Below are 26,473 nucleotides of genomic sequence, written 5' to 3' on the forward strand. Positions count from 1 at the left end.
GACTTTGTTCATGGGTCCATTAATGGAGCTTTGCAAAGAAGAAATATTAATAAATTGTGGGTTTTCTGGCCAATGAATGAATTTTGCTAATGAAAGAGATTTGGGTAATTTTCAGACACTCAATGAAAGTAAATGGTAGAGGGGGCGGTGGATGGGTGGGTAGTCTTCATTTCTGTGCTCCATAAATGGTATTTGTAAATGGATATTTTGGATTGGGCTACTTTGTGTCAGTTCTGAAAAGAAAAGAAAAAATACTGACCAAAAGTATGTAAAGTGCCCGATAATTTTAACCACAGAAATACACAGGGTCTGAAGTGATGCATGGGACTGAGACTGTTGGATTCTTTAAATTCCAAAAATTGGGTGGGTGATTATCTCATCACACTTTTCATAGATTGTGAAAAAGGAAAGTCTTTTCGTCTCCCACCCAAATCCTGACCAGATCTCACCAAGCAAAATGGAGATATCAGAATTCCTCCTTACCTCTTTTTCCAGTGACACCCTGGGCAAGGGGTGAATAATCAAGAAAACAGCCCAAAGGATGGCAACAGGGAAGATAAGATGGAGGGATATAGGGTACATTCTGCCTGCTGATAGAGGGGAGAAGGAGAGTGGGTAATGCAAAATGGCAGTTAATACAAATCAGGAAGAAACGGGCAGGGAGCACTTGTATGGGACAGCAGGGAAATGGGAATAATGGTGACCCTGAAGCAATGGAACTTGGAGAAAGCCACTGAGGTAGACTGAGGGTGTCAGCATTTGGGAAAAATTCAGAGGGAAGGCAACCAGCTGGTGAGGACTAGAATGCTGAAGAACAATCTTTCTGCTGGGGAGTGGATAGATAATCTATTTTGGGGTCTTTTGGGCTGAACCATAGATTTTAATTGTCCAGCTTTCCTTTTCTGTAGGGGTCTTCCTCTGGAAAAGGGCCAGGAAGGTAGCCAGTAACAATTAACATCCCAGTTTATTTGACATCAAACACAAAGCATGGATGACGTGGGTCTCTTGAATATAAATGTGGACCAAGAGTGTTGATTCTGAGCTGGGTCTCACCCAGACCTGTTGACACCCCAGGGAGAAAAAAGAAAGATAAACATTTTATTTTATACTATGCTTTTGGTTAGGGAGATACCTTATTTCTTCCCATCACCTCTTTGCTCCTTCCTCCTGATGGGGGCTTCCCCTGGAAAACTCAACATCTACCTCGAAAAGTTCTGCCAGTTCACCTAAGACCAGAGCCCAAGGGACTCTAACTTCCAGCCAGCCCTAGAGTCTTCCAGGATTCAGTATCTCCAGCTACAAAATCAGGATTCCTCCCTGCATTATTAACACACAATTTTCTGTTGCTTTGAAAATCATAAAACTAATCTGGATTCAGTCTAGCTTCTTCCCACTTAGGAGAAGGAAGTGCTTCAGAAAATGTCTCTTACTTATTTGCTCATCTGAGGTCATAATTCTTGGAAACCCCACAGTTGATACTTGGAGAATATGATGACATAGGTAGAATGTCCTGATTTCTGGAAGGGATGAAGCGAAGAACAGCCAACTTTGGAATGATCAAGGCATCCTCATGATTCTGTCACCATGGTTTAAGGTTCTGTGAAAGACAATTTGTTATTTAAAATTCTAGAACTAAAAAGACCATGGAATTTTCTTCTCTGGAGCTGATCAGAATATCCCAAAAGGAGTTGTCCTCTCTGGTGATTTTTAAGGGGAAAGGATGACAGCTATTGATCAGTTATGGTTTGAGGGAGGTTCTGGTCTGAGGATAGCAGTTAATATCATCAATAACTATATTGGCTGAGCACATTTTTATGGTATTGTTAAGCACTTAGGCACAAATTAATTAGGTCAGACACAGTCCCTGCCCACATGGGGCTCACAACCTAAGTAGGCGGGAGAACAGGTATTTAATCCTCATTTCACAGTTGAGGAAACTGAGGCACAGAGAGGTGAAGTAACTTGCCCAAGGTCAGACAGCAGGCAATTGGCGGAGCTGGGATTAGAACCCAGGTCCTCTGACTCGCAGCCTGTGCCCTTTCCACTAGGTCACTGCTACTTCTCCATACTTATTGTATGCAGAACTCTGTATTCGTGTGTGCAGAATGCTGTACCAAGAGCCTATCACGTGCAGAGCAATGTATTGCCCACCAACTGTGTACAGGATTCTGTGCTGGAGCCTTTAGTATGATTGGGCACCTGCTGTTTACAGAGCACTGTTGGTGTGCTGGACCCTTTAGTATGATTGGGCACCTGCTGTTTACAGAGCACTGTTGGATACCAACTGTGTTCAGATCACAATAATGGGAGTCTTCAGTGCATCAAGCATTCACTGTAATGGACAACAATTATGGACAGAACACTGTACTGGGCACAGGCACTTATTGTGTTCAGAGAACTGAACTGGGTTCCCACTGTGTGCTGATCACTGCCTTGTCTTGTTGTCTCCGACCCATAGCGACACATCTCTCCTGGAACGCCCCACCTCCATCTGCCATCGTTCTGGTAGTGGATCCATAGAGTTTACTTGGTAAAAATACAGAAGTGGTTTACCAAAGCCTCCTTCCACAAAGTCAGCTTGAATCTCTGCCCTCAACTCTCTCCCATGCCGCTGCTGCTCAGCACAGGGGAGTTTTGACTTGTAGCAGATTGCCTGCCACTCGCTAGCCACTGCCCAAGCTAGAAATGGAATGAGTATGCCTCTGCTTGACTGTCTCTCCCATAGTTGAGATTGGTAGAGTACTGGAAACCCTCCAGGTGTGACCCTGAGAGGGGTGCTGATCACTGTACTGGACATTTATTGTGTACAGAGCACTACACTGGGGGCCTCTTGTAGGCAGGGCACAGTACAAGCTGACTACTGTGTGCAAAGTCACTATGCTGGGCAACTACAGGGGTGGAAGGAGGGAGAAGAGGGGTGGAGAGGCCATTCAGCAAATACGCTGCTGAGCAGTTGCCAGGAAACTTGGCTCTGTCTCAAGCTTCTCCTCTCCATTCCTGGGATCTTGCCGAAATCAATTTGATTTAAATTTTTTTCTGTCAATTAATCACTGATTGCTTACCGAGTGTACAGCACTGTACTAAGCGCTTGGGAAAGTACAGTACAATTGAGTTGGCATGATCCCTGTTTATAGTTTGCAAACAACTGAGCTCTTCTGAGTGGAATACTAGCCCTTGCGGCAAACTGAATCAAAGTGTTAGCTGGCAGGGAAGCAGGAAAAAGGGAAATTCTGGAAAGGTTGAGCAGGGAGAGGGAGGCAGGGGACCCTGGTCACTGGAATATTTAGGAGTCGCTGCCACAATTACTGGGAGAGCCCAGTTTCGTGGGGATGCTTCAGGAGCCGTGAGTGAGGCGGGCCGGACATCTCCGCCCTCAGCACCCGGGGCCAGGGCTGCCCGCTCCACTAAATCATTCACTCAATTGTATCTATCCCAAGCGCTTCATACAGTGCTCTGCACACAGTAAGCGCTCCATGGTTCAGTGGAAAGAGCCCGGGCTTTGGAGTCAGAGGTCATGGGTTCAAATTCCGGCTCTGCCACTTGTCAGCTGTGGGACTTTGGGCAAGTCACTTCACTTCTTTGTACATATTTATTGTTTGTACATATTTATTACTCTATTTATTTATTTATTTTACCTGTACCTACCCTATTTATTTTATTTTGTTAGTATGTTTGGTTTTGTTCTCTGTCTCCCCCTTCTAGACTGTGAGCCCACTGTTGGGTAGGGACTGTCTTTATATGTTGCCAGCTTGTACTTCCCAAGTGCTTAGTACAGTGCTCTGCACACAGTAAGCGCTCAATAAATACGATTGATTGATTGATTGATTGAGTTCAATCTGTCCCAAAGAATGAGACTGAATCCTGAGTGCCAGAGGAGATCTCTGCAGAGGGGCCAACCATTCAGGAGCCACTGAGGGCAAGGCATTATCACCCTCTCCACTGGTTCCCAGCAGTTGGGAGAAAAGCCTTTCTCACCCCTACAACTGTCTGGGCCAGACCCCTAGTCTTGCTTACCCTTGTGGTCTAGTGGATAGAGCGTGGATCTGGACGTGGTCTCTAAACCCGGCTCTGCCACTTGTCTGGGTTGGGCAAGTCACTTCACTTCTCTGGGCCTCAGTTACCTCTTCTGCAAAGTGGGGATTAAGATTGTGAGCCTCATGTGGGACAGGGACTGTGTCCAACTCAATTTGCTTATGTACACCCCAGTGCTTAGTACTGTGCTCAGCACATAGTAAGCACTTAACAAATACCACAGTTATTATTATCCTGGGTCTCTGACAAGAACGAGAACTGGGAAGTCCCCAGATCAGATCTTTCTGGCTGTCAGTTCATAGTGGCCTGTCTGCCTCCCTGAAAACCCTGGCCCCCAGCTTTGCATTTACAGGAAAGACACTTGTTTCCATCCTCAAAGTCGCCCCTTAATAATTTATCAATCATTCAGTGGTATTTATTGAACACTTACTATATGCAAGCACTGTACTAAGTGCTTGGAAGAGTACACTACAACAGAATCAGCAGATGTGTTCCCTACCTATTCTCATTCAATCGTGTTTATTGAGCACTTACTGTGTGCAGAGCTCTGGCTTACAGTCTAAAGCGGGAGACATTGCTCATCCTCTAGACTGACAGATCATTATGGGCAGGGAATATGTTAATTGTTATACTATACTCTCCCAAGTATTTAGTACAGTGCTCTGCACACAGTAAGTGCTCAATAAATATGACTGAATGAATAAATTACTTCTTTATTCATATTAATGTTTGTCTTCCCCTCTAGACTGTAAGCTCGTTATGGGCAGGGAACGTATCTGCTAATTCTGTTGTACTTTCCCAAGTGCTTAGTACAGTTCCCTGCACATAGAAAGTGCTGAATAAATATAAGTTAAATATGGTTAATTGAATTACTTGCTAAGTACTTACTTAGTGCTAAGCACTGAATTAAGTGCCGAGGATAGATATATGATAATCAGGTTGGACACAGTCCCTATTCCACATGAAGCTCATAGAATAGGAGAGAAAGAGAACAGGCATTTAATCTCCATTTTACAGTTGAGGAAACTGAGGCACAGGCAAGTTAAGTGACTATCCCAAGGTCCCAGAGCAGGCAAGTTGGGAAACAGGGATTAGAGGCCCAGGTCCTCTGACTCCCAGGTTTGAACTTTTTCTGCTAGGCAAGTTTGCTTCTCTGCTTCCTTTTGCCACCCACCTGTGCCCAGTAGACTCTTGGGAAGCATTGCCTGGAGCTGAGCTAGTGTATCACCATGTCACTGTCGTCCATATCATGATGCATGTTGGGCTGGGCCTTGAGCCAAGTCAGCTTTACCAGCCCTCCACTCTTTGGGAATCAGAAATCTCAAAATCTCCCAGAGAAGGTCTTTCAGAGCCCTGTGTGGGCCGATAGGGCACCGCAGGTTCGGTGCCTGAGGGTTCAGGATGAGCCGGCCTCAGACTGAATCCAGATTGGGCTCACCCCATTTCTCCATCGCCACCCCTCACCTCCTTCCCCATGGTGTGGTTGTCCATGGCTACTGACTGGGACTACAAGTTCCAGTAGTCTCTGAGCTAAGTACACAAACAAAGCATAATCCTCTCCATTCCCCTGGAGGTGGAGGTGAATGTACTTCCAATGGGTACTGGGCTGGGCTGGGCACAAGCTGAAATTGGGGCAGGGCAGTGGATAACCTGGGCCTTAGATATCTATCCACATCTGGCTTAAATATGGGGCTCCCTGTGCCAGCTCTAACTGACTTAGCTCCCGAAACTGGGCGCTGCCCAGAAATTCCCTGTTCTCTGGCCTCACTGGTGACCAGAAGGAAGAGAGTGAGAATCTGGCAGACCTTCATCCCACTGGAGAAAGGCCTGGTGCTCCCTTTGTCCCCATCCTAGACTGGAAACAGCCTTCCTGGAGTAGACAGGAGCCATTTATCCAAACCACTCAGGAACCGGGACAATTTGGATAAGTGGAAATTTGGATAACTGAACATACTCAGACCTTATCTCAGGCCAGCACAGCACCTGGTTTTAATCTCTTTACTTCCTTTCTCCCCTTAACTATTGGATAGTAATCCATTTGTCCATAAGTTCTCTGAAGGCAGGGATGGGGCTGTTTATGCCTTCTGGCTTTCACCAAAACACCTCATTCAGTGTTTTTCACCCAGTAAGTACTCAGCCAATCTTGTTGGATTCTAATTCAGAGAGCCATGGTTCAAGTAATAATAATAATAATAATAATAATAATAATAATAACGATAATATTATTATTTCTTAAGTGCTTACTATGGGCCAAGCACTGTACTAAGTGCTGGGGTAGATATAATCTAATCAGATCCTACATGGGGCTCACAGTCTAAGTAGGAGGGAGAGCAGGTATTGAATCCCCATTTTGCAGATGAGGGAACTGAGGAACAGAGAAGTTCATTAATTAATTCAATTGTATTTATTGAGTACTTACTGTGTGCAGAGCACTGTACTATGTGCTTGGAAAGTATAATTTGGCAACAAATAGAGACAATCTGTACCCAACAACAGGCTCACAGTCTAGAAGTGGGGAGACAGACAACAAAACAAAACAAGTAGACAGGCATCAATAATATCAAGTCAAATGACTTGCCCAAGTAGCACACAGGTAAGTGGAGAGCCAGAATTAGAACCGGTCCTCTGACTCCAAGGCCCCTGGTGTTTTCACTAGGCCACATTGCTTCTCAATTGATCTTTTAGTGTTTATCCATCTTAACGTCTTGGTAAATGGAGAGGGGAAGTGGATTTTTTTGAGGTGGGTAGGAAGGGATAGGGCAGACTGAGACCAGTGGAGAAGAGCTCCTGATGGGGCTGTCCCTGGGAGACTTGTGCCAATGTCAGTGGACCAGCCAGCTGCCCACCCTGCCTTCTGGTTTGCAGGGCCCCTGCAGCCTTGCCCTGTTGGGTAGATGGTTATGCCCACTTGCCCCCACACCAACACCCGTAGCTCTGAAGGTAGCGAGTGAAGAGATCCTTTGCCCAATCAGAACCAAAATGGAAATTAAAGCAAAAAAAAACTCCGCCCAAAATCCCATAATAATAACAACAAGAAACATAGCCAGCATCATGCAGCAGTAATAAAAATATTAATGCAAACCATATGCAAACAAACAAACAAATAAAAGAGAAATCCCTGTGGCCCCATTACACCACTGAGGGGGAAGGGAACACATGGGAAGAGTTTGCCCATACAGCAGGGCTTGGGCCACTGGTCTAATTATAGCTGCTGGTGGGAGGAGGTCGGGGCTGGCACAATGGGCTGGAAGCACTGTGGGAGAAATGTTGTCAGTGGTTGTGCATGGGCCCAGGGATCAGCAGGGAATGGAAAGCCCAGGGGGTTCTGGGACCCAAACCTGAGGCGTGCTGTGTGGCCGTCAGCATCGCCTGTCCCGCTGTCGACCCCTGGCCCATGGCCTTCCCCTGGCCTGGAATGCCCTCCCTCCACACATCCGCCAAGCTGGCTCTCTTCCTCCCTTCAAAGCCCTATTGAGAGCTCACCTTCTCCAGGAGGCCTTCCCAGACTGGGCCCCCTCTTTCCTCTCCTTCTCCCCATCCACCCCCCAGCTCTATCTCCTTCCCTTCCCCACAGCACTTGTATATCAATCAATCGTATTTACTGAGCGCTTACTGTGTGCAGAGCACTGTACTGAGTGCTTGTATATATTTGTAAAGATTTATTACTCTATTTTACTTGTACATATTTACCATTCTATTTATTTTGTTAATGAGGTGCTTATAGCTATAATTCTATTTGTTCTGACGATTTTGACACCTGTCTACATGTTTTGTTTCGTTGTCCGTCTCCCCCTTCTAGACCGTGAGCCCGTTGTTGGGTAGGGACCGTCTCTATATGTTGCCGACTTGTACTTCCCAAGCGCTTAGTACAGGGATCTGCACACAGTAAGTGCTCAATACATACAAATGAATGAATGAATGAATGAATGAATCTGTGTGCTGTGGCCCCGGGAACAAGGAGAATGACTTCTGGTGGCATAGAGATGGGAGGGAGAATCACATCCTTTGAATCTCCCTGGGTCTTCGAATGTGGGTTCATCCAAATGTGGGTCTCCAAAATGGCCAGGAATAGATTACAGACATTGCTACCTGCCCAAACATGGGAGTCTGGCGGTGAGGCAGGGGGGCTCCCCAAAGACTTTGAGCTAACCCTCTAAAAACCCCCTCGTGCTGCCGACACCTTTAATTGACATCTTCCATAGTTGAGACTGTGGGGGCAACGGGAGCCAATCGCCCCCATGGGCTCACCACTTCGGGGGTGACACCATCAATCAACGAATGGATGGTATTTCGGAGTGCTTCCTTTGTGCAGAGCACTGTACTAAGTGGTCAGTCGAGTACCATACAGTTGGTAGAGACGATCCCTGCTTTCGGTAAGCTTATAGCCTGAAGGATAACACCTGTAGGTTCATGCCCACAGCTTTTTGGGCAGGGTGGTTAGCTTGCTGCAGCTAAGGATCAGAAGAGGAGCTATCGTGGTAACGCCACCTTTCGCCCCCTGCTGGTAAGAGGGGGAAAATGACGGGAATGTCTCAACCTCGTTCCTGGTCCTACACCGACTGGGTGTCGCTGGACGAGTAGGGAATGGGCCCGGGTCCATTCGGGTTGGGAGAAGGGTGGGAACTCCAGAACCTCGTTCCTGGTCCTACACCGACTGGGTGTCGCTGGACGAGTAGGGAATGGGCCCGGGGCCATTCGGGTTGGGAGAAGGTTGGGAACTCCAGAGCCACAGAGGCAGTGTGGGGGCCGGGAGATCACACTAAAACTGGCTAGTTTCTAGCGCTTAATACACTGCCTGGCACACAGTAAATTTTTAACAAATACCATTATTATTATTATTATTATTATTATTATTATTATTATTATTATTATTATTATTACAGAGGATGCTCGTGTGGTCTCAGAGGTGTACACTGCTGCAGTGGGTCAGACACACAGGTGAATGGCTCTCGGATCGGGGCGAAGGGAGCCATTGGCCCCAGCCCTATTACCTTGGGAGGACCAGAAGGGTGGCCTTAGAATAGCACCTTTGTACCTTTGTACCTTTTGCTTCTTATTCCTTTCCCACTTTCCCTCTCCTTCCCTTCCACATCCCTCTGCTGCTAGCAGATCCACTTCCCTTTATACCTTTTGCTTCTTACTCCTTTCTCACTTTCCCTCTCCTTCCCTTCCTCCTTCATCTGCCACTTCCTCCTTCCCCTCTCTATTCCTTCTCTTCTCCCTCACTTATTCCCTCAAAACCCCACTCCTTCAAAATTCTCTCTCTTCCCTCCTCATTGACGTGCAGCTCTGGCCCTGTAAACCAACTGTGAATTTTCAATCTACTAATGGTATTTATTGAGCACTTTCTCTGTGTACAGCACTTTACTCAGTGCTTGGAAGCCTACAACAGAGTTTGTAGATGCGTACAGTTTTGTGAGGGAGATAGTAAAAGAAATTACGGTAGGGGAAGCAATCAAGTTAAAAATATGAATAAAAATCCATGGGAGGGAGTAGGAAGAGGGTAGGATGAGTACCTAGGTGCTTAAGGGATGAGGACTTGAGTGATTAGGTGATGCAGTAGTAGAGGAAATTGGGCAGGGAGAGGAGAGATTTATCGTGGAAAGCCTCCCGAGGAGATGTGATTTCAGAAGGGATTTGAAGATGGGGAGAGCACTGGTCTGCCAGAAGTAGAGGATCAGAGGTGGAGTTCCAGGTTGAAAGGAGGACATGAACAAGAGTTCAGTGATGAGTAGATCAGAATGAGACACAGTGTTGCCTTGGGAGGAGTGAAAAGTGGAAGCTGGGTTGTAATGGGAGAAAAGAGTCATTAGGTAGGAGGGGAAGAACTGACTCATTTTCTTTAAGCCAGTGGTCAAGAGTTTCTGCTTTGATGCAGAGAGGAAGGGACAACTTTAGGAGGATTTTTGAGGAGGGGGGAGATCTGTGCAAAATGATTTCTGTAAAAATGATCCAGGCAGCAGAGTGAAATATGGATTGGAGGAGGAAAGACTGGAATCAGGGAGTACTGCAAGGAGGCTGATGCAGTAATTGAGATGGTATATGACAAGTGCTTGGAACAGGGTCTTGGAGTTTGGATGGAGGGGAAGTGGCAGATTCTGGAAATGCTGTGAAGAAGGAACCAATAGAATTTTGTGACTGATTGAATAAAGTTGAAAGAGAGAGACGAATCAAGGATAACCTATGTCCTCTGCCCCCACCAACTACTTCAGATCTTTAACTACCTGTTAAAATGCCCAACACTTCTTCCTACCCCCTCTTTAGACCCAGATGATTATGTCATCGACTTCATTGATGAAAAGAAAACCATAATCTCCCTCTCATCCCCTCATCCACTCTCATATTTCTCAGATATCTCTCAAAAGTAGATCAGCTACCTGCTTTCAAAATCTACTCTCTCTGACTGCGCCTCCAACCCCATCCTATAGAGAGAAGCAGCGTGACTCAGGGGAAAGAGCACGGGCTTGGGAGTCAGAGGTTGTGGGTTCTAATTCCGGCTCCCCCACATGTCTGCTGTGTGACCTTGGGCAAGTCACTTAACTTCTCTGAGCCTCAGTTACCTCATCTGTAAAATGGGGATTAAGACTGTGAGCCCCACGTGGGACAATATGACCACCTCGTACCCTCCCCAGCACTTAGAACAGTGCTTCACACATAGTAAGCGCTTAACAAATGCCATTATTATTATTATTATTATCCCTTCTCACTTTTTAAAGACACTAGCATCCATTCTTTTTCCCTCCATGACCTTCACCTTGCCTCCATCATCCAGCTATTGCCCCATCTCCCTCTTATTCCTGTCCAACCTCCTCAAATGGGTTGTTTATATCCACTGCTTGCCCCCATTTCCTCTGTTCCAACCCAGCTCTCTCCCACTTCACTCTACTAACACTGTGCTCTCCAAAGTCACCAATGACACTCTTCTCACCAAATTTAATGAACACTACTCTATCTACACCTTCTTTGACACTGTGGACCATTCCCTTAGCCATTCCCTTACAATAATAATAATAATAACTGTAGTATTTGTTAAGCCCTTACTATATGCCAAGTACTATGCTAAGTTCTGGGGTGGATAAAAGAGATTCAGGTAGGTCACGGTCCCTGTCCCACATGGTGTTCACAGTCTCAGTAGGAGGGAGAACAGGCAATAAACCCCCATTTTACAGATGAGGAAACTGAGGCAAAGAGACTTGCTCAAGATCACACAGCAGGCAAGTGTGAGATGCTGGATTAGAACCCAGGTCCTGTAACTCCCAGGCTTGTGTTTTTTCCACTAGAAAGCACTACCCTTAAAGCACTACCCTCTCTGACCGATCCTTCTCAGTCTCTTTCTCCAATTCCATATCTCCCACCCAATAACTTCACGTGTCTCTTGAAGCTCTACTCTACTCTGGGTCCTCTTATCTTTTCAATTTACTCTCACTACCTTGGGGAGCTCATCCGGTTCCACAACTTCAGCTATCACTTCTTTGCGGATGATTCCTTGTTAGCCCTGACTTTTGTCCTTCTCTGCTCACTTGCATTTCCTCCTGCTTCCAGGACATCTCTACATAGATATTTCACTAACCTCCCAAACTCAATATGAACTTCTCATCTTCCCTATGAATCCTCTGCTCCATATAATTTTGCCACTGACAACACCACCACCCTCCCTATGTCTCAAGCCTGTAAGCTTAGCATCTTCGACTCCTCCGTCACTTTGATTCTTCATATTTTTAATGGTATTTGCTAAGCACTAACACTGTTCTAAGCTCAGGGGTAGATATGAGTTAATCAGGTCAGACACAGACCTGGTCCCATGGGGCTCATTGTCTTTAGTAAGATGGAGAAAAGGTCTTGAATCCCCATTTTGCTGTAGAGGAAAATGAGTCACAGAGAAGTTAACTGACTTGCCCAAGGTCACCAAGCAGGCTAGTCATAGACACGGGGTTAGAACTCAGGTCCTCTGGCTCCCATGTCCATGCTTTATCCACTAAGCTACACTGCTTCCATATTCAGTCAGTCTCTAAATTCTGATGGTATATCATCCACTACATATTTCAGAATCCATCCTTTTCTCCTCTCCCAATGGCCACCATGCTGTCCAAACGTTTGTTATACCCAATTGGACAACTGCATCAGCCTTGTTGCTGATCTCCCTCCCGTCTCTTCCTTCTTTGGGCAGTACTGAGAAGCAGCCTGGCTCATTGGAAAGAGCCCGGGCTTGGGAGTCAGAGGTCATGGGTTCTAATTCCGGCTCCACCACTTGTCAGCTGTGTGACTTTGGGCAAGTCACTTAACTTCTCTGTGCTTCAGTTACCTCATCTGTAAAATGGGGATTAAGACTGTGAGCCCCATGTGGGACAACCTAATTACCTTGTATCCCCCTCAGCGCTTAGAACAGTGCTTGGCACATATTAAGCACTTAACAAATGCCATTATTGTTATTATTATTATAATTACTGCACTCTGTTGCCCAGGTCACCTCTTCAAAAGGTGCACATATCTCCCCATTCCTCAAAAAACTTCAACGGTTGCCCATTCCTCTCCACATTAAGCAGAAACTATTGACCATTCCACTAGAATGTAAGATCCTTGTGGGCTGGGATCATAACCACTAACTCTAATTTTAATTAATTTAGGGTTAAATTAAATAAAATTTTAATTAAATTAAGTTTTATTTAATCCACTAATTTTATTCTTCCATGTGCTTAGTATAGTACTCTGCTCAGAGTACGCACCAAATAAATACTTTTTATGGATGGATTGGTTTTACTGAATGGGTTATCTCCCTTCTATATATCCACTCTTTTATTCCACTACACCCAAGCTCGCACTCTGTGGCATCCTGAAGGAGGTTGCCATCTTGTTCCCAGAGCTTTCTGCTGGGAGTTAAATAATGATCATCATGATGATGGTATTTGCTAAGCACTTACTATGTGCCAAGCACTGATCTAAGCGCTGGGGTAGATACAAGGCAATCAGGTTGGACACAGTCCCTGTCCCACATGGGGCTCACAGTCTTAATCCCCATTTTACAGATGAAGGAACTGAGGTACAGAGAAGTTAAATGACTTGCCCAAGGTCACACAGCAGACAAGTGGCAGAGCCAAGATTAGAACGCATTTCCTCTAACTCCCAAGCCCATGTTCTTGCCACTTGGCCAAAAAGGATTCAGTAATGGTTCCATGTTATTTCCCACTACGATGCCAGACACTTTACGAGGAAGAGCTGGCAAACTAAAGCAGCTGAGCTGGAAAAAAATTGTGTGTGTGTGTGCGTGCGTGCGTGTGTGTGTGTGTGTGTGTGTGTGTGTGTGTGTGTGTTTGCCTTTATTGCCCTTGGTTCATTTTATTTAATCCTGTCTTCCTGGTGCACCTTTCTTCCCACCAGAGTAGTCCTAGCTGGGTGGCCCAAGGACTTTGAGCTTTTCCTTTATTTGTTAAGTGAGGCTCCTGTTTGCCTTCCTGATCTCCTTAGGTAAAGTCTGCAGATAAATCCATTTTGTCTGGCAGCAGTGCTGCTAAATCCTTAGAGGGTTGTCTAAGTTATACAGGGGGTCTGGGAAAGAGCTGGAATTTGCGAGCAACTTTTGTAGCCCCTTTCTGAAACCCACAGCTCAGTGTAGCTGTTGATTCAGATGTATGTGAAACACATATGCATTGTGTATCCCTCGCCTGGAATGCCCTCCCTCCACACATCCACCAAGCTAGCTCTCTTCCTCCCTTCAAAGCCCTACTGAGAGCTCACCTCCCCCAGGAGGCCTTCCCAGACTAAGCCCCCTCCTTCCTCTCCCCCTCCTCCCCCTCCCCATCTCCCCCGCTCCACCTCCTTCCCCTCCCCACAGCACCTGTATATGTGTTTATACATAATTATTACTCTATTTATTTTACTTGTACATATTTACTATTCTATTGATTTTATTTTGTTAATATGTTTTGTTTTTTTGTCTGTCTCCCCCTTCTAGACTGTGAGCCCGCTGTCGGGTAGGGACCGTCTCTATATGTTGCCAACTTGTACTTCCCAAGTGCTCTGCACACAGTAAGCACTCAGTAAATACGATTGATTGAATGAATGAATGAAAGTGTATCTCCCTTCCCGCCACAAGCCAGAGGAAACCCTCAGGGTTCCTCACTGAATAAACACCTTGTGCCTGTGATCTAGCCACTTCCAACTGGAACTGCCTGGAGAGAACCAAGATGCAGGAATCCACATGTATCTTCTGATGTGGCCCTCAGGAGCCAGCTGAGGGATAAAGGATTAGCACCCTTGACATTAGAGTGGGGCTATGTTGTGAAGCACTAGGTGATGTTGAGCGGAGAGAGAGGTTGGGATGAGGGGTTGACTACCTAAATGTGGCTCCTCATGGGCTCAGGGACTCTCCCTGATAGTGGATGTTCTGGGCCCTGGCTTATTCCTCTCACCCCACTGTCAGACTTGGCTGGTCGGTAGCCCTTGTAAGACCGCTCAAGGCCACGGCAGAGTGAAGGGCAAGGCTGGGACGGCAAGGGTGAAGATTATCAGTCAGGAGGATAGGAGGACCACGAAGTGGGACAAATGATCGTGTGGATCCACAAAGGTCCTTCTTGTCTTTCAGAGTGGTATGCACAATTTTTTTTCATGGCATTTAGCCCACTGTTGGGTAGGGACTGTCTCTATATGTTGCCAATTTGTACTTCCCAAGCGCTTAGTACAGTGCTCTGCACAAAGTAAGCGCTCAATAAATACGATTGATGATGATGATGATGTGCCAGGCACTGAACTAGGAAGACAGCGTTAAACATACGATGTACAGATTCAGACAAAGACGTGGATTTATCTGGGAAATAATGTGGCCTAGTAGAAAGTGTCTGGAGCAGGAGACTTGCCTGCAATGAGGCCTTGGGCAAGTCACTTAACTTCTCTGTGCCTCAGTCTATTCATCTATAAAATGGGGATAAAATACCAGTTTTTCCTCCCTCTTATACTGTGAACCACAATAAGGCCCAAGTCTGTTCAATCTGATTATCTTGTATCCACTCCAGCGCTTAGCCCAGAGCTTGGAACATAGTAAGTACTTAGTAAACACCATCACCAGCTATTTTTTATTATTCTGATGATGATGTTGATAATGATTATTTCACTTGGCTCTTGCAAAAGCTGAGTACACCTACACACATACCCACACACACGCACCAATGTGGGCATAATGGCATTATCGTATTTGAAATCTAACCTATAATTTTTCATGATGTTGTCTTCCATTTACAAAAATTAACTCCTGAGCATATGCAAACAAACAATTGAAAGTTCTGGCATTGATTAAATCTAACCAGGGTAAAGAGTTGGAGAAACCACATTTTTTAACGACTAATGAACGTTGTCTTATTAGTCAGCTAGTTTTGGTGAGAGTATTTTTTGCTGCAATTCAGCAAAAAAAGTCAGAGATGTACTAGACTGAGACCTGGTCAAAATTTATCTTATGACATTAGACATCCTCCATTGTATCTCCTATTTCATGGTCCTATATAATTGAAAACTGCTGCCTGAGGTTCTGGACCAGCCAATCAATAGTATTTATTGAGTGCTTATTCTGTGCAGAGTACTAAGGGCTTGGGATGTTACGACAGACTTAGTAGACACTATTGTGGCCCTCAAAGAATTTAGGAGAGACCTGCACTAAAATAAAGTACTGGTAGGGGTAGTCATCAACAGAGTTTAGAAATATGTAAGTAAGTGCTATGGAGGGGAGAGGAGATGAGTATCCAGTAATAATAATAATGATAATAATAATTATTATAATTATGGTATTTGTTATGTGTTTACTATGTGTCAAGCACTGCTCTAAGCACTGGGATAGTTACAAGGTAATCAAGTTGGACACAGTCCCTGTCCCACATGGGGGCTCACTGTCTCGATCCCCCTTTTACAGATGAGGAAACTGAGGCACAGAGCAGTTATGTAACTTGCCCAAGGTCACACAGTAGACAAGTGGCTGAGCCGGGTTTAGAACTCAAAACCTCTGACTCCAAAGCCCATGCTAAATGCTTAGGTGATGTGGAAGTGCTGAAGAACAGCATGGCCTCTGAGAAGCAGTGGCCTAGGGGGAAAGAGTGTGGGTTTGGGAGTCAGAAGATCTGAGTTCTAATCCTGTGGGTTTGGGAGTCAGAGGGTCTGGACTCAAATCCTGTGGGCTTGAGAGTCAGAGGATCTGGGTTCTAATCCTAGCCCTATAAGTGTCTGCTGTGTGACCTTGGACAAGTCATTTATCTTCTCTCTATCACAGTTACCTCATTTGTAAAATGGAGATTAAGACCGTGAGTCTTATGTGGGACTGTGTCCAACCTGATTAGCTTGGATCTACCCCAGTGCTTAGTACCATGGCAGGCCCATAGTAAACTCTTAACGAATGCCGTAAAAGGAAAAAAAAAAGAGTCAGTAGAGGAGGAAATAGGGTAAGGAATGAGGACGGTCTCCTGGAGGAGATGTGGTTTCAGAAGGGCTTTGAAACTGGGGAGAGCTGTCATAGAAGGCACCTCACCATCTCTGTGCTCCAACATCAACCCCACCCCAGACTCTAGGAAATATCCTGTCTGTTAGTCAGGAGGATAGGCTCTCAAACTCCTAAGAAGACAGCATAACCTGGTAGAAAGGACATGGCATAGGAAGTCATGAGACCCTAGTTCTAGGCTGAGCTCTGCTATTGGCTTGCTTGTGGGACCTTGGACAGGCTACCTAATGTCCCCAGGCTTGAATTTCTTCCTCTTTAAAATAGGGATGTGATACCTGCTCTACCTATTTCTTAAAGATGAGCCCCATTTAGGGCAGGAACTGTGTCTGATCTTAATATCTTGTATCTATCCCAGTGCTTAAAAAGTGCTTAACACATAGTAAGCCGAGCCATTATTACAAACCATAACTAATGTCACAGTTCTGAGATGGGCTCTGAGTGAGCAACCTGGATTCCATAAACTTTTCCCTGCCTGTGCAGGGCAACCCCTGGATACTTGATGCTGAAGGTCACACGTGCCCTCTACGGATCAGATTAGGTCACAAAAAGAGTTTGCAAAAAATGTCGTTCTGCGCTGAGTGTAAAGCACTCCCTGGCGTGCCCTGGCCATGTGTAAAGCAAAGCTTCCCTGATCAAAGGATTAGGGCAACATTCACAATTCCAGAATAGGAGCTGAACACTGGGATGAGTAAATCCATGTACTTTGCACAGTGCTTGGAACATAGTAAAAGCTTAAATACCACAATCATTATTTTCTTACGATGCTTGGGGGAGTTAAAGGACTGAAATCCCAAATAGCTTTTTTTGAAAGGGTGTTTTTGGAAGTTACCTTTGAACTCAAAAACTCCCAAGAGAAAATTCCAATAAGAGTATTTTCCAGAATCCCAGGAAATTGATTTTTGGGCAGTTAGTGAACTCATGATCCTTTCCCTCCTGCTGGTCCATGATCACCGCACCCTATTGGGATTTTCTTTCCTGGTTGTGCAGCCTCAACCACACAGTTCAGTCCCTCACTAGTTAGTTGGTAGTGTAGTCCAATCCAGATCCCGAGAGGTGGACCAGCTCCAACGGGAAGTGAGCAGGGCTCCATTTCAGCTGTCCTTTTGTTTGTACCCCATCCAATTTCTATCTTCCTTTCTCCTCTTCTAAAGGGGCTTTTTTTACTTCAGGGAAGTAATGAAAATTTAGTGTTTAATTGGTGAAGGGAGAAGCCTCATAACTAATCTCCTGTCCTAGGGGGAAATAAACCTTGAGACCACAGGTTGAGCACACGAGATGTGAGGGTTGGGTTTTACTGGAATTTGGCACCTGTTTCTGAGGAAACCAAGTTTGTGTGACCAATGAAGCCCCTCATAGCACGGTTTTGGTGTGTGTGTGTTTATTTATGGTATTTGTTATGCACTTACTATGTGCCAAGCACTGTTGTTAGCACTGAAGTAAATACAAGCTAATCAGGTTGGACACGGTCCATGTTGCACTGAGTTCATCATCTTAGTCCCCATTTTAAAGATGAGGTAACTGAGGCACAGAGAAGTGAAGTTACTTACCCAAGGTCACACATAGCAGACAAGTGGTGGAGCTGGGATAAGAACCCAGGTCTTTCTGACTACCAGGCTTGTGCTCTATCCACTAGGCCACACTGCTTCGCACTGTTCTGGATGCCTCAAAATTTCCCCAGAAGAATGTAACCCTTGACAAACCAGGGTGCTCCACCCGCATAAGGGTGCTTTTTAGTTTCTCAGTAGGCAGTCACAATCAAAATCACCTCACTGTCTGGATGTCCCAAGTTCCTCTAACCACACTAAGTCCCCTTCTAGCCTAAAGATGATTTACTGTGGTCTAGCCACATTGCCTCAGTTTATACTCTGCAGTCACACTGGAGTATGCCAGAAAGGACCCAGACTCCAATGTTAGAATTCAACTCTCTCCACCTTCAAAGTCTTATTGAAGGCACATCTCCTCCAAGAGGCCTTCCCTGACACTTTCCTCTTCTCCCACTTCTTTCTGCATTGCCCTGACTTGCTCCATTTATTCATCCCTCGTCCCAGCCCTATAGCACTAATGTACATATCTGTAATGTATTTATTTATATTAATGTCCGTCTCCCCCTCTAGACTGAAAGCTCGTTGTGGGCAGGGAATGTGTCTGTTTGTTGTTATATTGTACTCTCCCAAGCACTTAGTACAGTGCTCTGCCCACAGTAAGTGCTCAGTAAATACAACTGAATGAATGAACTTCCATTCTCCAGTGGTAGCTGTAGTAGCAAGAGTGGTGGAAGCAACAATGGTATTTACTGAGCATCCAGTAAGGGTGGTACACTGCAGTTGGTGCTTAGTAGATACAACAGAAGCATAAGATTCATTCATTCATTCATTCAATTGTATTTATTGAGTGCTTACTATGTGCAGAGCACTGTACTAAGCACTTGGGAAATACAAATTGGCAAGATCCATTCCCTGCCCTCAAGGAGCTTACACTCTAACTTGGGAGACAGATACAGAGACCCCAAATATGAAGATGAATATGAATATATGCACAAGTGCTGAGGATGGACATAAATACATGAATAATGCCTAACTGCAAGAAGCATCTGAAGTTTTGATAAGAGCCAAGGTACCGATAATTAATTAATAATAATAATAATAATAGTAATGATATTTGTTAAGCACTTACTATGTGCCGGGCACTGTACTAAGAGCTTGGGTGGATACAAGCAAATAGAGTTGGACACAGTCCCTGTCCCATGCAGGGTTCACATTCTCAACCCCCATTTTACAGATGAGATAACTGAGGCACAGAGAAATGAAATGATTTGCCCAAGGTCTCACAGCAGGCAAGTGGCGGAGTCGGGATTAGAACCGTGACTTTCCCATGCTCCCATGCTCTATCCCCTACACCATGCTGCTTCTCTGCCATGCTCTGCACACAGTAAAAGGATGAAGGAGAGAAGATAAACTCTTTCATCTCAACAGGCTATAAGCTTGGTCAAAAATCTTAGAAACTGTCATTCTGGACTTGCTCTATGTGGCTGACTCCTCCCTAGAGACGCACCTCACAAGAGACTAGCCCGGCACTACAGACTGATGGGGAGTCTGATGAAAACTGAGCTGAAGCTGGGGGAAGACTTTGAGGAGAGAGGTAAATCAATCAATCAATCAATCAATCGTATTTATTGAGTGCTTACTGTGAGCAGAGCACTGTACTAAGCGCTTGGGAAGTACAAGTTGGCAACATATAGAGACAGTCCCTACCCAACAGTGGGCTCACAGTCTAAAAGGGGGAGAATGCGAGAACAGGGCCCAGCACTGTAAGCTCATCGTGGGCAGGGATTGTCACCGTTTATTGTTGCACTGTACTTTCCCAAGCGCTTAGTATAGTGCTCTGCACACAGTAAGCACTCAATAAATATGATGGAATGAATCAATGAACACAGCTGCACAGTGGGAGAGAGTCAGTGTTGGGGCAGGGTGGATCAGCTCTGTGGGTCATGTTTAGCCGCACGCGTATCCATAGAGGACCTCCCCATCAGGACGCCATCTCTGCTAATGGAAGATGCTCTATGTAACACTGAAATATGTTCAGAGCTACCATATACCCAGATGGAAGTGTTTACCATGGGCTGGGCACTGAACTGAGCGCTGGGGTAGATATAAGGTTGGACACAGTCACAGTCTTAATCCCCATTTTCAGATGAGGTCACTGTGGCATAGAGAAGTTAAGTGACTTCCCCAGGGTCACATAGCAGACAAGTAGTGGTCCCAGGATCAGAACCCAGGTCCCTTGACTCCCAGGCCTGTGCTCTATCCACTAGGCCATGCCACTTCTTGTGTCCAAAACCCCAGACTGGGCTTGTAAGACAGAGAAGGGCAGATCTTACCATTTCCATTTTGTAGCTGAGGAAACTGAGGTCCAGAGAGGTTATGTATCTTGCTCACCAGATCGGGGATTGTGCCATGACTAAATCCAGATCTGCCCTACCCACTCATTTTCCTCGAGGAAGTAAGCTCAAGTGGAAGACAATGGAGAGAAAAGGATGAAGCTTCCCCCTCGTGTATGATTAAATCCCAAATTCAGGCCTCTGGCCAAGAGCGTGAAGTTAAGGGGTAGGACTGCAAGGGGTTTGGGGGCGGATTTCCTCCAGGGACAGTGGGGAGGGAGGCCGTTTGAAGGAAAGATGATGTGGGAGTGAAGTTGGTTATTTAGGTTAATTTCATACATTGACCCTGCTGACATCCCTGCGGATGTTGACATGTTATCTGATAGTCTGGAGTTCCCAGTGGTTTCCTTTGTAAAGCCCTTAAAGAGAACATGCTGTTGGTTTGAATTCCTTTTGTTTTGTCATCTCTCTTGCCATCTTGGTGTAAGAAATAATTAGTGATAATTCTGCCAAGGGCGCCAGTTTTCAATTTGGGCCACGGGGCCAAGAGGCCACACTTACATGGGGATGGGAAGGATCTGGAGTGTGGGTGAAGGTCACTGTTCATTCATTCATCCATCCATCCATCCATTCTTTTATTTATTATTATTATTATTATTATTAATTATTCTTTCATTCATTCATTCATTTATTGAAGGCTTACCGTGTGCAGAACACTGTACTAAATGCTTGGGAGAAGACAATATAACAATAAATGGAAACATTCCCTGCCCACAGTGAGCTTACCGTCTAGAAGGGGAGACAGACATTAATATAAATAAATGTGTGTGTGTTGACAAAGTATTTTCTGTTAATAATAATAATTACAATAGTGGTCTTTGTTAAGCACTTACTATATGTCAAACACTTCTAGTAATGGTGTTTGCACCTACTATATGAGAAGCAGTGTTGCCTAGTGGATAGGGCAAGGGGCTGGGAGTCAGAAAATCATGGATTCTAATCCTGGCTCCACCACTTGTCTGTTGTGTGGCCTTGAGCAAGTCACTTTACTTCACTTTTCTGGGCCTCAGTTCTCTCATCTGTAAAATGAGGATTGAGACTATGAGCCCCACACGGGACAGGGACTGTGTCCAACCCAATTTGCTTGTATCCATCCCAGAGCTTAGTATAGTGCCTGGCACATAGTAAGTGCTTAACAAATACCATAATTATTATTATTATTTTGTGCCAAGCACTGTTCTGAGCACCAGGGCAGATACAAGAAGATCAGATCAGACACAATCCTTGTTCCCCACATCGCTGCCCAGCTTTTGGGGGAGGCAGCCCCTGACAAGCCTGGGGAAGGGAGATGCTGTTTTACAGCTCTCTCCATCCCATCGGTCAGACACCAGGTCTCCAGATGTGCCCTCTCTTGCCCAGCCTTACAATGAGTATTCTCTCCCTCTAGACTGTAGGCTCATTGTGGGCGCGGAACGTGTCTGTTTATTGTTATATTATACTCTTCCAAGCATTTAGTACACAATAAGTGCTCAGTAAATATGACTGACTGAATGAATAAATGAATAGTGCCATTCCAGTAGCAGCCCTGGGCTGTTGGGTGGGGGATATCAGTGCCTAGTCCTCGGGGGAACTGGGTCCCTAGATTGTACATGCTCCTAAATTGTGCTGCCTATCATATTGTACTTGCTCAAGGACTTAGTACAGTGCTCTGCACACAGTAAATATTCAATAAATACCATTGGTTGATTAAATTGGGAGTGTTGGGGGTGAAGGCTCCCACAGCTCTAAGACCAGGGTTCCCATGTTTGCCCAGCCCAGATCTCTGTCAAGACCCCAGAGTTTCCAATCATGGTTAAAAAGACCCAGAATGGTAGCTTTCTGGTCTGTTAACTCTCTGAAGCCCAGCCCCTCGCACTCCTCATCCCCTTGTAAAATCTCTGCCAATTTTTCACCTCCTATGATCAAAATGAAAAGTTGGTGGGTCTGGGTTGGACGGGCAAGTTGTGTGGGACTGGAATGGGTGGGGTTGCACGAAGGAGGAGGGGACATCTTTGACCCCAGAGAACAGCTCTGATCATGCCCCTCTCCCCAAGTTGGGCAGAGCTGGCTGGGACCAGACCAAGAGATAACAAAGGGGTAGTGGTGTTCAGGGCCCCTCATGCCATGTAAACCCATTTCTCAGCATGTATGGATGCTCAATTATTTGTTCTGATATTTCCTCCTGGCATGTTCACTCTATCACCTAGCTGGTCCTTGTCCCTCCTACTGCCCCACCTATTTTGCAAGTCTGTCTCCCCCATTAGATTGCAAGCTCTCTTAAGGCAGGAAATTTATCTTTTGCTTCTCTTACACGTTCCCACATGCTTAATATAAGGTGCTGCACTCAATAAGAATCCAATAAAAGCCATTCCTCTTTTTCCTCTTCCTCCTTCTCCTCCTCTTCTACCTCCTAGAAATGGTACTGTCCTTGCTTTAACTGCTGCTTAGATTGGGCAGTACTCTTGGGGCAATGTTGCTATGGGTGTGTGTGTGTGTGTGTGTGTGTGTGTGTGTGTGTGTGTGTGTGTGTGTGTGTGTGTGTGTGTGTGTGTGGTTGGGGGTGGAGAAGACCTTACCCCATCATGGAGGCCATTACTTCCACAGAGTTAGCACTGGTGGATTTGCCTGTCTCACTGTTAAATCGGGTGGGGAGCTGTCAGCACTTCTTTTTCAACCTCAGTCTTGAGGGCTCCTTTATAAAAAAAAATCAGAAGGTATTTAGAGTCAGCAGTACTGATTTTTGCAGTCTCCCTATGCATTTTCATCATCATCATCATCATCACCATCATCATCATCGTCACATTCTATGTGCAGAATATTATGCTTAGTTCCCCTAGGAACGACCCACTGTGCCTAAAGCACTGAACAGAGTACATTTTATACTGACCACATAAAGGCTTCAGTGCTGTTCTGGCACCTATTGTGTTCAGAGCACTGTACTGAATGGCTTCCAGATGACAAACACTTTACCAAGCTTATACAGGATGCAGAATGTTGTACTGGACACCTGTTTTTAGTGAAGCACCGAACTCCTATTGTACATAGAGGATTGGCCAGGGCCTCTGTCTGGAAAGGGGAGAGAGAGAGAGAGAGAGAGAGAGAGAGAGAGAGACAGAGACAGAGACAGAGACAGAGACAGAGAGACAGAGACAGAGAGAGAGAGAGAGAGAGAGAGAGAGAGAGTGTGCGTGCTGTGAAAAGCACTCAGAAGGGACACAGCTTGGGACTTTTGTCCCTGGGTGTAAGAATATCCCTTGCCTCCTCTAGCCATGTCCACCACTGACTATGCTCCTGTTTAAAAAAAAAAAAAAATTTTGATTTCTCTCAGGGCAGCAGCAATTGAAATGTGCATTTCCTAACACTTCCAGGACCAGGGTGGGGATGTGAATGGGGGCTGCTCATGCATGGGAACCCCACCTTAGTAGAGTCCAGTTGGTCCTCCAGCATGTCCTCGACAGCTGGACCTTATTCTCCCAAGTGCTAAATTAAGTGCTCTGCACACCATAAGAGTTCAATAAGTACCATTGGTTGATTGATCCAGTTCTCTGCTCAAGAAGTGACTCCTCCCATCCTTCCCAGATCACATTCGCGCTCTCCTTGAACTTTTCTCTTCTACCACTTGGGTAGCATTCCCTATCAATGGTCCTCCAACAGTAAGTCAATCATTCATTTGTATTTACTGAGCATTTACTATGTGCAGAGCAATGTATTAATCAATCTGTCGCTCAATCAATGGTATTTATTGAAAGCTTACTGTGCACACAGCACTGTACTATGCACTTGGGAAAGTACAATAGAACAGAGTTGGTAGGTGAGATCTCTGCCCACATTGAGCTTACAGTCTACCAGGAAAGAAAGACTTTAAAGTAGATTAGGGACAGGGGAAATAGGAGAGTGTAGGCATATTTACATAAGTATTATGGACTGTGTGAGTATCAAAGAGCTTAAGTGGTACACAGCCTAATTCGTAGTTGACACAGACAGAAAGGCAGATAGGGGAAATAAAGGGTTTAATCTGGGAAGACCTCTTGGAGGAGAGGTAATTTTAAGAAGGTTTTGAAGGAGGGGAGAGTGATGAACAGTCAGATGTGACATAGGAAGAAGTTCCAGGCTAAAGGGGGGTTGGTGGCAAAATTGTTGAGATGGAGGGACTGACAGTGAATAGATTGATGTTAGAAGAGCAGAATGTGTGGGTTGGGTGGTAGTAGGAGATCAGCAAGATTGGGTAGAAGGGGAGAGCTGATTGTGTGCCTTAAAATCAATGGTAAGGGTTTTACCATTTACCTTTGATGCAGAGGTGGATGGGTGACCATTGGAGATTTTTGATTGATTGATTCATTCATTCAATCGTATTTATTGAGTGCTTACTGTGTGCAGAGCACTGTACTAAGCTCTTGGGAGGTACAAGTTGGCAACATATAGAGACGGTCTCTACCCAACAATGGGCTCACAGTCTAGAATTGGGAGGCAGACAACAAAACAAAACATATTAACAAAATAAAATAAATAGAATAGCAAATATGTACAGGTAAAATAAATGGAGTAATAAATCTGCACAAACATATACACAGGTGCTGTGGGGAGGGGAAGGAGGTAGGGCGGGGGGATGGGGAGGGGGAGAGGAAGGAGGGGACTCAGTCTGGGAAGACCTCCTGGAGGAGGTGAGCTCTCAGTAGGGCTTTGAAGGGAGGAAGAGAGCTAGCTTGGTGGATGTGGGGACGGAGGGCATTCCAGGCCAGAGGGAGGATGTGGGCTGTGGGTCGATGGCAGGACAGGTGAGAACGAGGCACAGTGAGGAGATTAGCGGCAGAGGATTGGAGGGTGCAGGCTGGGCTGTAGAAGGAAAGAAGGGAGGTGAGGTAGGAGGGGGCAAGGTGATGGAGAGGGAGAGCCTTGAAGCTGAGAGTGAGGAGTTTTTGCCTGATGCGTAGGATGACTGGTAGCCACTGGAGATTTTTGAGGAGGGGAGTAACATGCCCAGAGTGTTTCTGCACAAAGATGATCCAGGCAGCAGTGTGAAGTATAGACTGAAGTGGGAAGAGACAGGAGGATGGGAGATAAGAGAGGAGGCTGATGCAGTGATCCAGTCAGGATAGGATGAGAGATTGAACCAGTAGGGTAGCGGTTTGAATGGAGAGGAAAGGGCAGATCTTGGCAATGTTGCGGAGGTGAGACCGGCAGGTTTTGGTGATGGATTGGATGTGAGGGGTGAATGAGAAAGCAGAGTCAAGGATGACACCGAGGTTGTGGGCTTGTGAGATGGGAAGGATGGTAGTGCTGTCTACAGTGATGGGAAAGTCAGGGAGAGGGCAGGGTTTGGGAGGGAAGATAAGGAGTTCAGTCTTGGACATATTGAGTTTTAGATGGTGGGCAGACATCCAGATGGAGATGTCTTGAAGGCAGGAGGAGACACGAGCCTGAAGGGAGGGAGAGAGAGCAGGGGTGGAGATGTAGATTTGGGTGTCATCAGAGTAGAGATGATAGTTGAAGCCATGGGAGCGAATGAGTTCGCCAAGGGAGTGAGTGTAGATAGAGAACAGAAGGGGACCAAGAACTGACCCTTGAGGAACCCCTACCGTAAGGGGATGGGAGGGGGAGGAGGAGCCCGCAAAGGAGACTGAGAATGAATGGCCAGAGAGATAAGAGGAGAACCAGGAGAGGACAGAGTCTGTGAAGCCAAGGTTGGATAGTGTGTTGAGGAGAAGGGGGTGGTCCACAGTGTCGAAGGCAGCTGAGAGGGCAAGGAGGATTAGGATATCAATCAATCAATCATATTTATTGAGCGCTTACTGTGTGCAGAGCACTGTACTAAGCACTTGGGAAGTACAAGTTGGCAACATATAGAGACAGTCCCTGCCCAACAGTGGGCTCACAGTCTAGAAGGGGGAGACAGAGAACAAAACCAAACAAATTAACAAAATAAATAGAATAGATATGTATAAGTAAAATAAACAAATAAATAAATAGAGAAATAAATATATACAAACGTATATACATATATACAGGTGCTGTGGGGAAGAGAAGGAGGTAAGATGGGGGTTGGAGAGGAGGAG

The 26,473-nt window shown here is 45.6% G+C and overlaps 1 long non-coding RNA gene across 1 annotated transcript; it reads right to left on the reverse strand.

Moving 5' to 3' along the window:
* Window positions 1-945: 945 nt before the first annotated feature.
* On the reverse strand, window positions 946-1,578 carry LOC119941100. Its single transcript, XR_005455206.1, has 2 exons — window positions 1,431-1,578; window positions 946-1,059 (listed from the first exon to the last, which is right to left on the reverse strand). It is a non-coding gene; the product is annotated as an uncharacterized LOC119941100 (long non-coding RNA).
* Between the last annotated feature and the right edge of the window lie 24,895 nt (window positions 1,579-26,473).

This window comes from Tachyglossus aculeatus, chromosome 1, assembly GCF_015852505.1.
Source record: "Tachyglossus aculeatus isolate mTacAcu1 chromosome 1, mTacAcu1.pri, whole genome shotgun sequence".
Classification (NCBI taxonomy): Eukaryota; Metazoa; Chordata; class Mammalia; order Monotremata; family Tachyglossidae; genus Tachyglossus; species Tachyglossus aculeatus.